The 15,776-nt window shown below is 33.3% G+C and overlaps 2 non-coding genes across 2 annotated transcripts; one reads left to right on the forward strand and one right to left on the reverse strand.

The window, feature by feature from the left end:
• The first annotated feature begins 12,292 nt into the window (after positions 1 to 12,292).
• On the forward strand, positions 12,293 to 12,502 carry LOC120415728 (small nucleolar RNA U3). Its single transcript, XR_005605255.1, has one exon. It is a non-coding gene; the product is annotated as a small nucleolar RNA U3 (small nucleolar RNA).
• Positions 12,503 to 14,677: 2,175 nt separating this feature from the next.
• Positions 14,678 to 14,873, reverse strand: LOC120415727 (U2 spliceosomal RNA). Its single transcript, XR_005605254.1, has one exon. It is a non-coding gene; the product is annotated as a U2 spliceosomal RNA (small nuclear RNA).
• Positions 14,874 to 15,776: the final 903 nt, after the last annotated feature.

Below are 15,776 nucleotides of genomic sequence, written 5' to 3' on the forward strand. Positions count from 1 at the left end.
CCTAATTTGAAATTTCAAACATTGAAAAAACTCGCAAAATAAACCATAGAAAGAACCTTAGCTGCCAAAGAAAGCAGATCTCTTCTCACTCTCCGTACCACTCGCTGCCCATTTAACCCGTTTTCCTGAAGTTCTCCAGCCTGAAGGGTGGAAAATGAGCTGCGGAGGGGGAGGGAAGAAGAAAGCAAAGGCAAGGTGATGCTGGGCTTTTGATATTCACCAAAAATGCCCCGTACATATAAAACGTGTATATATAATAAAATAAAATGTTATAAAAGACGAAGAAAGAGGGAATATAAAAATTTATTTACGCTTAACCACTTATAACAACAAGAGCCAAAGAGAGAAAAAAAGAAATAAGCTGAAAGGCAAAAGCTGAAGAGAGAGAGAGAGAAGTAAGGAGATCGAAAGAAGAATGTGGCAACAACAGCAAGCTCAAGAAGCACAAAGAAGAAGTCAGAATGAGAGGTGCCCAAAGTGGAGGAAGATATTAAACAAGAGATGTTCGCTTTAAGGAATGTTTTGATGCTTTTTTTCTCTCTCTCTCTCTCTCTCTCTCTCTCTCTCTCTCTTTCACTCGTTTCTCCCCGCGATCGCGTCTTCTTGCTTGGTGAAGTTTTATTTTGTTTTTTTTTTCGTCTCTTTGTTTCTGAGCTTCCATCCACAGAGCGAGTTATTTTCTTTCCTCGTCTTTATTCAACTTTCTTCCTTGCGGACACGTTTTGGATCGAACGCTTTATTGGAGAGATATTAACTGGATACGTGTCCGCGCCGTGTGTGTGTGCGTGTTTGTGTGCATACAAAAATGCTGTATATCGAGTATGGCCCGACCAAATAAATTCCTAAAATTCCTCTCATTTTATGTTGTAGGGCATTGCACATACTTTACTGGGCTCCCCGGTTCACTGGTAAAGCAAAGGATTGCATATCCGCAGTCCAAGCCGGCCAAGCAATTGCTGAGCAGGATCTTGGCTGTATCTTGCTCGAAACTGTATGGAATTTTGAAATATTTTACGATATTTTCGATCGAACGACCGTGGCATCTCAACGATACTGGCTTCACATTTATTTCAGGTTATTTTTAGCCATGGATGCGAGGAAAGAGATATGACAAATGTATAAATTTCACAATAATATGAAATAAGGTCAAAGCTTTTAATGCGAATACTCAAAAATTTGATAAATAATTAATATTCATTCATTAAAAATCATACAATCAAGACTTTCTTTGTTAATCAAAAGACAAAAAAGGGACATTTATTAATGAATGTCATGTATAACACAACTTGTCAATTTTTAAGTTTATATCAGTAAACGCTTCACTTTTATCAAAATTATTTTGGCTCCCTAAACACGTTCCAATCGACAGAATTTAATTTTAACGAATTCCCTGCCAGTATATAAAATTGTAAATTGCGGGTATAAATGCTATGGATCGTCACCTCCTTTTTTGTAACTCCCACAGATAAACATGGATACGCATGGTTGCTTAAGATTATTCCATTTATATTTATATTTTATCTATCATACTTTGACGAAAATGAATCGTTTACTGACATAAACTTCAAAATTGTCAAGTTGTGTAATGAAAAAAAAAATGGTAAATGGGTTCTAGCTCTGCATCATTCGTAAAATCTGTTCACTAAAGATTATTCAACGTTACTTCTTAGTTTGGTATAATGGGGCAGAATAAGAGTCTCTACCATCATGAAATGTCAGTAAAAGACACACCCCATCCTGCCAAGTACCACAAACGATGCAAATGAGCAAGGACAAGCTCAAATTAATTCGACAAAAGACCCCCACAATTGGCATCGACGCGAGCACTGCTGACTACCGGTCACCAACAGCATCATCCCCGGTAGCTGGCCACAACAGGCTGAATCCCAAAAGGTGGGTACTTATCTTCTCAGAAATAATTATATTATTTAAATTTCATTTCACCCAACGCAAAACGGCCAGCAGAACCTCCGCCAGATGCCACAGGGTTGGGCCAGGCCCGGGTGTGCGAGAGCGGAAAAATTAAATAAATATTTTGGAATTCGCTCCGAGCTTTGTAAAAAGGTCAAAATTTCTTCTCTTTCTTCCCGAAAGCGGTCGGACGTCTCAAGTGGCTGCCGTTTCGTTTTGATCGAAAACAGCCGGCCAACCTGCGGCGGACCAAGCTCGAAAACTTGAAACGCGCGCGCACACCCCTTGCCACCGCCGTTGTAGTCCGTTCCGGAGTCCGGCACCCGACTTGGCGGATTAATTCACTTTTTAGAATTTATTCTAAAATTGTTAAACAGAGATTAGCTTTATGTTGAAAATTATTAGAACAATTTAGAAACATTAAAAAAAAACCAATAAACATAGTAACTTAAAATAAACAAGAGCACACACTTAAATTTTTAAATCTTTTCCAAATTTAAAAGGATAAAAAGCTCACAAACACCCGGCCAAACGTGATATTTTGCTGCTATCGCTTTTCAAGTTACAGCTTTTTGCGCGCTAATGTATGGAGATTTAAAACGCGCGAGATGTCGAGGAAAACAAAACCACGACAAATAAGAAGAGGCCAGGCCAGCCGTGTGGAGTATTCGTAAAGAAGAAAATCAAGAAGAACCACGATTGACTCACACACACGCACACATCTGAAAAGACCCCGAAGGCAAGCATTCCATTGATCGGAACACTGTTCCAAAATTTATGTAAAATCAATACTGAGGGTTTTATAACATTTTGATACATTTATTCGTTTGAACAATATTTCTATTTTTATTTAATTTTAAATTAAAATCAACAGTATTGTTTTCACTGTGCACTCGCCAACATTGGTCCACCATCATCAAATTCTGCCAAACTCCGCGAGCGCGAAAGCCACCGCATCCTTTGGTTGTGTTGGTCAATCTTTCTCTTCAGAGTGTTTTTGGCTCTCAAGTAACTGGCCAGACACTCTACCAGCTTGGACTCGCGGATCGCGAGCGCGCGGGCTATCATAAAATGCGAATGTTTTCTCCGCAGCTTCTCTGAAGCGTTCGCGCCCTTTTGAAACAAGCTGATGCCGGGACGAACTGGCCGGGTGTTTTGGTGCCAAGCACCAGGGCATTCCAGGTGAGTCAAATTGGGACTAGGGATGGGGTTACAATAAACTGAATTTGAACTGATTATTCTAGTAACATTTTTTGGACCTTCCGCAAGGCTTAGAAATTACATACAAACAAGTAATACTTAATTATTTGGTTCAAAATCTAATTTCTTATCATTTCTTTGAATTTCATCAAAATGAGCAATTCTCTGAGATTGCGGTCATTCGATTTTTTTTTTTTTTTTTAATCCAGCTGAAAATTTTTTGGTGCCTTTGGTTGCCCGGGTTAATAACAAAATTAATAATATTTCAATAACAAATCCTGTTAAAATAACAAAAAGTGTTATTATTTTATCCTGAAGTTCAACTTCAAGAAGAAAAAATAATAACAGTTTCTGATAAAATAACAAAATTTGGTATTGAAGTGATATTATATTGAAAATGTTTAATAACACGCTAATAAGAGGAAATATTATTCATTTCATAAACTCTCCTAATAACAAAATTTGTTATTCGTTTGGTATACTGACAATCCATAACACAATCTGTTATTATTTTTCTTTTGGTAAATATGTTAAGATCTTTGGGATAATTTTGTCTAATTTCGTCGGGGTCATTATTTTGGCCATGAAATGGGGTCCTTAAGCTAAAATTATTCTAAAAAGTTGAAATTTTGGAAGATGATTTTTTAAATTATTTGATACACCGCCTAAGGGACTTTGCTAAAATTGACTAGAACTATGGGATAATTTTGACCAATTTCAGCCGGATCATTATTTTGGGGGTCCTTAAGCTAAAATTATTCTGAAAAGTTTAAATTTTGATAGTTGATTTTTTTAATTATTTGATATACCCCCTCAAAGACTTTGCCTAAAATGGTAGAACTATGGGATAATTTTGACCAATTTCGTAAAGGTCATTATTTTGGCCATGAAATGGGGTCCTTAAGCTAAAATTATTCTAAAAAGTTGAAATTCTGAAAGTTGATTTTTTTAATTATTTGTTATACCCCCTAAGGGAATTTGCTAAAATTTGCTAGAACTATGGGATAATTTTGACCAATTTCGTCGAGGTCATTATTTTGGCCATGAAATGGGGTCCTTAAGCTAGAATTATTCTAAAAAGTTGAAATTTTGAAAAATGATTTTTTTAATTATTTGATATACCCCCTAAGGGATTTTACTAAAATTGGCTTGAACTATGAAATAACTTTGACCAATTTCATCGGGGTCATTTATTTCACCATGAAATGGGGTTTCAAGCTAAAATTAATACGATAAAATTAACTTTTGAGAGTTCATTTTTTTTTTAATTTTGTTATTTTCCCTAACGGAATTGATTTATTTATTGAGAATTTTTGAAGTGTAAATAACAAAAACTGTTATTATTTTCACAGAGCCAGGAAGTCGGAGCTGACGTTGAAGTTCGAGCTGGAGTGAGACCTCGGAGACTGCATCGGATTCAGCAAATTTTCAGCAACTTTTACTTGGAGTCGGAATCTGTGAAGTCGGGTATTTTTGGAGAGCTGAAGTCGTCGTTGACGTCATATCCTGCATCCAGAGTCGGAGTTGTCTTCAAACTATGGATTCAAAGTCGCTTGGAGGTACCCGACTCTGCAGCCCTGACTAGTACAGAGGAGTTATGGCAACTGCAGGTTTATTTGCAGATGGCAAATAAACCAAAACAATAACTTTTTTTGTTATGGAGGCATACCAGTTCAATAACATTTTTTGTTATTATGCTGCTCCACCTCTCCGCACAAAATAACAAATCTTGTTATTCCTTCATGATTCCTTCTGTGTATACCCGAGCAGACGGAAATAACTTGGGAAGGTCAGTTTTTGATATTGTGAGCAGATCGAAATATGTTATTGGGATGATCGGATTAGTTGTTAACATAACAAAAATCAATAACAAAGATTTGTTCGAAGAATAACTTAAACTGTTATTATGTTGTTATTGCAGTAACAAACCAATAACACAAACAAACAAACATGGGCACTTTCTTTAAAAAATTAAAAACTGCGACTCTGTTATTATTTTTCTTTTGGTAAATATGTTAAGATCTTTGGGATAATTTTGTCTAATTTCGTCGGGGTCATTATTTTGGCCATGAAATGGGGTCCTTAAGCTAAAATTATTCTAAAAAGTTGAAATTTTGGAAGATGATTTTTTAAATTATTTGATACACCGCCTAAGGGACTTTGCTAAAATTGACTAGAACTATGGGATAATTTTGACCAATTTCAGCCGGATCATTATTTTGGGGGTCCTTAAGCTAAAATTATTCTGAAAAGTTTAAATTTTGATAGTTGATTTTTTTAATTATTTGATATACCCCCTCAAAGACTTTGCCTAAAATGGTAGAACTATGGGATAATTTTGACCAATTTCGTAAAGGTCATTATTTTGGCCATGAAATGGGGTCCTTAAGCTAAAATTATTCTGAAAAGTTTAAATTTTGAAAGTTGATTTTTTTAATTATTTGATATACCCCCTAAAGGACTTTGCTTAAAATGGTAGAACTATGGGATAATTTTGACCAATTTCGCCAGAGTCATTTTTTTGGCCATGAAATGGGGTCCTTAAGCTAAAATTATTCTAAAAAGTTGAAATTCTGAAAGTTGATTTTTTTAATTATTTGATATACCCCCTAAGGGAATTTGCTAAAATTTGCTAGAACTATGGGATAATTTTGACCAATTTCGTCGAGGTCATTATTTTGGCCATGAAATGGGGTCCTTAAGCTAGAATTATTCTAAAAAGTTGAAATTTTGAAAAATGATTTTTTTAATTATTTGATATACCCCCTAAGGGATTTTACTAAAATTGGCTTGAACTATGAAATAACTTTGACCAATTTCATCGGGGTCATTTATTTCACCATGAAATGGGGTTTCAAGCTAAAATTAATACGATAAAATTAACTTTTGAGAGTTCATTTTTTTTTTTAATTTTGTTATTTTCCCTAACGGAATTGATTTATTTATTGAGAATTTTTGAAGTGTAAATAACAAAAACTGTTATTATTTTCACAGAGCCAGGAAGTCGGAGCTGACGTTGAAGTTCGAGCTGGAGTGAGACCTCGGAGACTGCATCGGATTCAGCAAATTTTCAGCAACTTTTACTTGGAGTCGGAATCTGTGAAGTCGGGTATTTTTGGAGAGCTGAAGTCGTCGTTGACGTCATATCCTGCATCCAGAGTCGGAGTTGTCTTCAAACTATGGATTCAAAGTCGCTTGGAGGTACCCGACTCTGCAGCCCTGACTAGTACAGAGGAGTTATGGCAACTGCAGGTTTATTTGCAGATGGCAAATAAACCAAAACAATAACTTTTTTTGTTATGGAGGCATACCAGTTCAATAACATTTTTTGTTATTATGCTGCTCCACCTCTCCGCACAAAATAACAAATCTTGTTATTCCTTCATGATTCCTTCTGTGTATACCCGAGCAGACGGAAATAACTTGGGAAGGTCAGTTTTTGATATTGTGAGCAGATCGAAATATGTTATTGGGATGATCGGATTAGTTGTTAACATAACAAAAATCAATAACAAAGATTTGTTCGAAGAATAACTTAAACTGTTATTATGTTGTTATTGCAGTAACAAACCAATAACACAAACAAACAAACATGGGCACTTTCTTTAAAAAATTAAAAACTGCGACTCTGTTATTATTTTTCTTTTGGTAAATATGTTAAGATCTTTGGGATAATTTTGTCTAATTTCGTCGGGGTCATTATTTTGGCCATGAAATGGGGTCCTTAAGCTAAAATTATTCTAAAAAGTTGAAATTTTGGAAGATGATTTTTTAAATTATTTGATACACCGCCTAAGGGACTTTGCTAAAATTGACTAGAACTATGGGATAATTTTGACCAATTTCAGCCGGATCATTATTTTGGGGGTCCTTAAGCTAAAATTATTCTGAAAAGTTTAAATTTTGATAGTTGATTTTTTTAATTATTTGATATACCCCCTCAAAGACTTTGCCTAAAATGGTAGAACTATGGGATAATTTTGACCAATTTCGTAAAGGTCATTATTTTGGCCATGAAATGGGGTCCTTAAGCTAAAATTATTCTGAAAAGTTTAAATTTTGAAAGTTGATTTTTTTAATTATTTGATATACCCCCTAAAGGACTTTGCTTAAAATGGTAGAACTATGGGATAATTTTGACCAATTTCGCCAGAGTCATTTTTTTGGCCATGAAATGGGGTCCTTAAGCTAAAATTATTCTAAAAAGTTGAAATTCTGAAAGTTGATTTTTTTAATTATTTGATATACCCCCTAAGGGAATTTGCTAAAATTTGCTAGAACTATGGGATAATTTTGACCAATTTCGTCGAGGTCATTATTTTGGCCATGAAATGGGGTCCTTAAGCTAGAATTATTCTAAAAAGTTGAAATTTTGAAAAATGATTTTTTTAATTATTTGATATACCCCCTAAGGGATTTTACTAAAATTGGCTTGAACTATGAAATAACTTTGACCAATTTCATCGGGGTCATTTATTTCACCATGAAATGGGGTTTCAAGCTAAAATTAATACGATAAAATTAACTTTTGAGAGTTCATTTTTTTTTTTAATTTTGTTATTTTCCCTAACGGAATTGATTTATTTATTGAGAATTTTTGAAGTGTAAATAACAAAAACTGTTATTATTTTCACAGAGCCAGGAAGTCGGAGCTGACGTTGAAGTTCGAGCTGGAGTGAGACCTCGGAGACTGCATCGGATTCAGCAAATTTTCAGCAACTTTTACTTGGAGTCGGAATCTGTGAAGTCGGGTATTTTTGGAGAGCTGAAGTCGTCGTTGACGTCATATCCTGCATCCAGAGTCGGAGTTGTCTTCAAACTATGGATTCAAAGTCGCTTGGAGGTACCCGACTCTGCAGCCCTGACTAGTACAGAGGAGTTATGGCAACTGCAGGTTTATTTGCAGATGGCAAATAAACCAAAACAATAACTTTTTTTGTTATGGAGGCATACCAGTTCAATAACATTTTTTGTTATTATGCTGCTCCACCTCTCCGCACAAAATAACAAATCTTGTTATTCCTTCATGATTCCTTCTGTGTATACCCGAGCAGACGGAAATAACTTGGGAAGGTCAGTTTTTGATATTGTGAGCAGATCGAAATATGTTATTGGGATGATCGGATTAGTTGTTAACATAACAAAAATCAATAACAAAGATTTGTTCGAAGAATAACTTAAACTGTTATTATGTTGTTATTGCAGTAACAAACCAATAACACAAACAAACAAACATGGGCACTTTCTTTAAAAAATTAAAAACTGCGACTATTATCATAAAAGTTACCTAAAAATGGCTTTCACTTGAAAAAGGTGCACTTTATCAAAAATTCACTTCAGTACTTTTTGATTGCAAATTCGATTTTACATCAAAAAATGAAGTTGAAAAATTTATGCGACCAATATCTCGATTTTTTGAAAAAAATCTGTATTGATTCAAAAATTCATAACTCGGTCAAAGATTTTTTGCCCATTCTGGATTTTTTTTGAAAAGTTGGCCTTTGATGTCCTCTAAAACATATCAAAAAATGGAAAAAATAAAAACAGTGTTTTTTTGCAAATCAAGTTTTAGTGACAAAAAGTGAAATTAAAAATCACCAATTTTTTTAACGTGTATCATTTTTTTCAGTGTAGTCCATATCCATACCTACAACTTTGGCGAAGACACCAAATCGATCAAAAAAATTCTTCAAAAGATACAGATTTTTGAATTTTCACATATCATTTTTGTATTAACAGCTGCCAAATTTGTATGGAAAATTATATGAACGAACTAATGATGCAAAATGGCTTCTTTGGGCATGCCGAAGGCACCAAAAAAGTTTCAGCCGGATTTAAAAATACAAAAATTAAAATTAAAGATAAAAAGACCGATTCCGTAGAGAACTGCTCAGATGTCAAGATGTGGTTTTATCTCACTCCCCAGAATTCCAATCCTCAGCATATAATTTCTCAGGTATCCATTCTCCACACTCACAGTCATTTAATAAGATTAAAATTTTCGAGAACTTTGAAATTCCACTTCTTTTTTAAGGTTTATTCTTAGTGAATTGAAGAAAATATCGAAAATCACTCATTTCAATTAAATCAAAGAGGAGTAAATGTTAAGGAGGACTATACAATTCATAAAGATTCGTACTTCTTTTATATATATTAACAAAATATCCTTCCAAGTTACATTAATCTCATGCAAAATTCAGCTTAGATTTCAAACTGCATGAATTCATAAAAAAATATTGGGTCCAATTTTTAACTTCAATTCTACAAAAACATATTTAAAGCCTATTACAAATAATAAAAGAAACAAAATTATATCTTTATTGAGATTCAGATAGAAATTTTGCCAAGCTGCATGTATAATGTTGGCAGTTGGGCGAGGTAATAATCGTTATTGTTTTTTTGACGGTCATTTTGCCGAATGTCGTTTCGCCGAATGGTACATTTCGCCGAAAGTCATTTCGCCGAATGGACGTTTCGCCGAATTCAATAAAAAATAACTTTTTTGTATAATTTATGCTATTTGTTTGCTGCAGTGCCATCTTGTAATTCGCTCATGCAAACTTGAGAAGGAGTGGCAAGATAATAATATAATAATTTAAAAAAGTAAAGAACGTCTCATGTTTCAAAGAATGCATAAACTCACAGAAATAATACAAATAATTTGCTTGAAAAAATTAAGAATGCAAAAACTAAAAATCAAAATAACTACTCATGTTTGAAAGAATGCAAAAACTCATAAAAATTATACAAGTAATTTGCTTAAAAACAAAGAATGCAAAAACTTACAGAAATTTTTCAAAATATTGTGCTAAAAATCAAAAGAACTGCTCTTGTTTGAAAGAATGCAAAACCTCCCAAAAATTATAGAAATAATATGCTTAAAAAACTAATAATGCATAAACTCACCGAAATGTTTGAAAAGTATGCCAAAAATATAGAATGCAAAAACTGACAACAATTTTGCAAAATGTTGTGCTGAAAACCAAAAGAACTTCTCATGTTTGAAAGAATGCAAAAACTCCCAAAAATTATGCTAATATGCTTGAAAAACAAAGAATGCAAAAAACAAACAGAAATAATCTAAATTATAAGCAACCAATTAAAAGAACTGAGCATGTTTGAAAAAATGCAAAAATTATATAAATAATTTGCTTAAAAAACAAAGAATGCAAAAACAAACAGAAATATTTAAAATTATAAGCAGAAAATAAAAGAACTGTTCATGTTTGAAAGAATGCAAAAACTCTCAAAATAATTTAAAAAATATGCTCAATAAACAAGGAATTCAAAAACTACCGGGATTTTTTTTTCAAAATGTTATGCTGAAAATCAAAAGAACTGCTCATGTTGGAAAGAATACAAAAACATACAAAAAATATACAAATAATATGCTTAAAAAGCAAAGAATGCAAAAACTAACAGAAATTTATCAAAATTATAAGCAGAAAATTAAAAGAACTGCGCATGGTTAACAGAACGCAAAAACTCACAGAAATAATTCAAATGATATATTGAAACAAGAATGCAAAAAACTAACAGAAATTAAAGCAAAAACTCACAGAAATTGTATGCTGAAATTCAATAACTGCTTAAGTTTGAAAGAATGCAAAAACAGATTTTTTTCAACTGGATTATTCTTTTAAGCGATTGTTTATGCATACAATAATGCACAAACTTATAAAAATAACAAACTAAGAAACAAAAAAAATATTATTTTTTGAGATTGAAAAATCACCTTTTAGGAACATTATACTTTTTCAAAATATATATGTTAATACAATTTGTGTCCATTTTATATATTTATTATACGACTATTTGTCAATTCGGCGAAACGTCCCATTCGGCGAAACATCCCATGTGGCGAAACGACATTTGGCGAAATGACCTTCGGCGAAATGACCGTCGGCGAAACGACATTCGGCGAAATGTCCCGCACCCATGTTTTTTTATTGTACAGTCCAGACTCGATTATCCGAAGGCCTTGCCAAAATTTCAATTCAGATTATCGAATCACAAAAAAAAGTTTTGTTGTCTTATTTTTTATTAATGCGCTAAAGTATGATTCCTAAACAACTCTTAATTGATTCAGAATTTTTAATTCCAAGATGGTGGCCAAATTGGCGGTGATAACAAATTGAAAAAATACATTTTTAAATTTTATGGGCAAATGGGGTCGCAGAAATCGCATTTGATGTTTAAATTGAGAAAATAAAAAAATGTAAAAAAATTGTTTGGATAATCGAACTTCGGATAATCGAAAATTTGGATAATTATATATGTATGTTTTTTCTTTAAAATGTTTGTGAGATGAAATAACATTTTAAATCAAAGTAATTCCTTGTGTTAAAAATGTTTTTTTTTTTTTATAATTTACTACCGATTCACAGCTGCTTTGATGATACGGACAACAAAAACTACACAGTCTTAGAAAAAACCAAGCTTACATTTTTGCTGCATTGATTTTTTCTATATTAAAGGAATGTTAATTGAGTAAATCATTCCTTTAAAATTATTTCAAACGAGCGTCTCCATTAAAATTCAAGCAAATCTATTGCAAATCGTTGTTTGAGCGTAATCAACAGAACTGTAAATAATATTTATTTCAAAAACTACACACTCTTTTAATTCCACCATGCATCTTCTACACACAATCATATTAGAAATGGAAGTGGACAGACACACAGACAGGCAGCTAATAGAGTTATCTAAGCCCGGTCTCACGCACACTAGCACGCCATTTGTTTTGCTGGAGGGTACAAAATTTAACCTCAATCTTTTTCGTGTACGTACACACAATACATGCGCACGTAGATAACTCTATAAATTCGGTTCCTTTTCGTTGTGCCCGTATCAGCGCGCTGCCTGATGACACACCAAACAGTTTCGCTTGCTTCACAATACACGCTCAGTAACCGCACTTCTATAAATATATATAGATCAGCACTGTTGAGGCACAAAGTGTATATTGAATGGGTCATTCATGAATGCTGTTGCCAAAAATAGATATTATATTACGACAGAAAAATGTTCAAAAAATCATGTTTAGTAATTAACAGCGTTTCAAAACAAACAGATTGATATCTGCATCATTTATGAACGACCCCTCCAATACGAACCAACCCATCGCTAGAGCAAACGAGCCGCCGAACGAGTAGAGCTGGCCCAATTCGAACGTTCAGGCAAGACTGTGCTTCACAGGATCATTTCTGTAGGCAAGTTTTCACCACAAGTTTTTTCCGAAAGGAAAAGATTTCCCACCCACGATGATGAGACATAGTGGCCCGTCTGGAGCGTGAAAATTGGCTCGGTTTGTGCTTCGCCCGTTTACGGCGAAGCCCCGAGCCGCTGATGATCGTGCTCTCTTGCGATGGCGGGCCGCGGTCTGAGTGGTTGTCTATTTAATAACAATTAAATAATTTTAATATTAGAAGGTCATTGAAATAGTTTAGTAACCTATTACTGTTTGATTAACTTTTTATTCATTTGTAAACTTTGAAGACGATAAGGAATGTTAATAATAAATTCTCATTTCTTTTTTTATGTAAAGTTCTCTTTTTCATTTTTAATATAAAATTCTTTAATTCTCTAATTCACTAAACGCTATCGTTATACTAGACGCAAACGTTTTGATATTGTCTTTAAACGATGCTCTCTGTGCTTTATTTGGCTATGCTTGTTGGAAATCCTAGGATGTAGCTACCCTGTTAGTACAAAAAAGTACAGACGCATTTAAATTTTGAAATAATATATTCATTAGGCCTAAATTAAACTTTTTTGGCTTTTTCTTACCATTTTAAAACATAGATTGAGATTTTTTTACAAATACAATCAAACATTTGACCGATTCCTGCTGAAGAAGTTGACAATCAAGAAATTAATAATTATAAAAACGAGAATTTAAGCAAACTATGCAGTACCTTCGGTTTATTTGGCAATTCGTGGAAGATAGTTTACATAAAAAGGTTCTATTTGAGAATGATTCATAACATTACAACAACTCGACGTCAAAATATGGTGATTAGGGCTCTCTGAACCCGCGTTGCCACACGTACAGATATATGAGTACATATTCAAGCTCAATAAAATTGTTTTCATATGATTTCAGCAATTAATCAAAGGTTTGATTTTTGTAGTAAAAAGAGTATCAGTTTCTTTAAGTTTTGACTTGTTCAGATTGCTAAAATAATGTTAAGTTGAAGTGTTAAACTCGTTTGAGCTTTTTTATGTACTCAAATATCTGTAGGGGAGAGTGGGGAGACTTGATCCCCTTTTTTTGTATCGCACATAACTCTGTCAATTACTCACAAAACTAAAAACTTTTTGCATAAATTGAAAGCTTAAACATTCATCTATGTTTGGCTAATAAGGGTATTTCATCAGATGAACTCTTCGAATCATGCCAAGCGTTTTAAAAAAATATTTTAAACCGGCATTTTAAAAATGTTAGGGGTAACTTGATCCCCCTTTCAACATTTTGAAGAAATCTTAAGCAAAATGTTTCTTTTTCATCCAAACTTTTAATTTCCTATAAGTTACAGCAATTTCACATTAAACCTGTACGTTTGTGTTCAAAATTTAACAAGTTTAGTATATAAAATATTTAAAAACTTAAAATATTATTTTTTAGATCAAAATTAAGCATGTTTACAAAAGCTGGAAATTTTTGTTTACAAAACTTTTGAAAAAAGGTTCAAACTGCAGTAAGTTATGTACAACTATACTAAAGGAAACTAAGTATGAAATCCCAGCCCAATTAATTAATCTTGAGGCTGATTCCAGTGACTGCAAAAATGCAGGGATCAAGTCTCCCTAAACGCACTTTTTTAAACAATTGATTGTAAAAATAGTATGACGATAAATTTAACATCAAATGCGTAAGGGTTTTGAAATTGATAAGTTTATCAAACAATTCATACACAAAAAATAATTTTTTTAATATTTTTTTAGTGTTTTCTATGCATATCAGAAAAAGAAAAAAAAATCTCTTGGAAGTTTTTTGCAGCTCGTTTTAGAAAAATGTGTGTAACTCAATCTAAACATTTTTTAATTTTTTTCTTTGTTTTCTATAATGAGTTTTAGTTAATTTCGCACAACTTTCTAGAACAAAGCTAATTATTTTACCCACATGCTGATGAGATACAGGCTTGGGATCAAGTGTCCCCGGGGATCAAGTCTCCCCACTCTCCCCTACGTTGTGGCAACGCTGCATCAGAACACGTTCCAATCAACAGAATTGATTTTTAATGAGTTCCCTGCCAATAAATAGAACTGTAAATTTGGGTATAAATGCTATGCAATCATCATAAGCAACCATGCGCCCCCCTTATTTTTGCTACCCCCATAGACGAACGTGGGTGCGCATGGTTGCTAATTATTATTCCAAACCATTTATACCCAAATTTACAATTTTATTTATTGGCAGTGGCTTAGATAAAACTTAATTCAATCGATTGGAGCTTGTTCACGGAGCCCAAATCGACTTTACCGTGTAGAAACTTAAGCGCTTACTGACATCAACTTAAAAAAAATGTCGAGTTGTGTAATCAAACCATTTTTTGATTAGTGAATAAAGTGGGCCGATCCCGGCGGTACTGCAATACCGGGCCAACCCGTGGCGGTCGTGGAGCAAGCCCCTAGGACGAACCGCCTGGATACAAAAATCAGTTTAACATTTGTTGTCTTCCTATGGAAAAGCTATCAGATGTTAAGCTGATAAGAACAGATACTACACTTTGATCTTAGCCTTTAGGCCGAGAAGCGATAACTGTAAGGGGTTTTAGACCTCGAAGTGGATCGTCAAAACCCTGATCGGGTAGCGATTTCAAAATAGTTGATGCTGCTAAAGAAGTTGATCTAATTGGACTAACGGGTAGAACAAATTGTTATCTTATTTTGTTTTATTCTTAACATCAGAAGATCGTTTCTGAAAAGAAAAATATATTAACCTTAACCCTGATTAGGGAAGATTTTTACTGTTTTTTTTCTGTTCAATTTTGTGAACATTATTATTGTTCAATCATCTTGAATGGTCTTATGATCCAGTATAGTTTCACATAATCATGAACTGTAGCAGTAACATTTCTAAAAATTCTAATTAGCTAATTTTAATTATTTTGCATTTTATTTTCTAACATGAATGCTTCGATACATACAAATGTTCTTTGTTTGGATAACTTTTAGAATTCTTCATAATTTGTTTTATGTCTAATAAGAAGCTTGTTTATTGAATTTTAATTTTCATGTACAACGGTAAGAAAAACCATTTATGATTACTTTTACATTTTAAAGTGCATAAAATCAAATTGACAAGGCAAAATTTTACGATGGATCAACTATCGTCCCACATCGCTTATTCCATTGCAAAAATTTGTAAGAAACATTTGTTCCACGATTTTGACAACTGTATTGAACAACATTTTTTGACTTCTGATATGTGGTATGAACAAATATTTTGCCTCAAAATTATCAGTCTAAATGTTATTTTTCTACAACAACATTTTATGACACTATGTAATGACTAAAGATAGTTTTAAGATAATAATTTGTTAATAGAAAACAGTCTGTTAAAGACGAAGACAAATAAATCAATATTAGCTTGAACTTATTATTGAACATCCCCAACCGACGACCGGGGTCGAAACCGAAGAAAAATGTTGAAACTTTGC

The sequence above is a fragment of the Culex pipiens genome, chromosome 2, assembly GCF_016801865.2.
Source record: "Culex pipiens pallens isolate TS chromosome 2, TS_CPP_V2, whole genome shotgun sequence".
Classification (NCBI taxonomy): domain Eukaryota; kingdom Metazoa; phylum Arthropoda; class Insecta; order Diptera; family Culicidae; genus Culex; species Culex pipiens.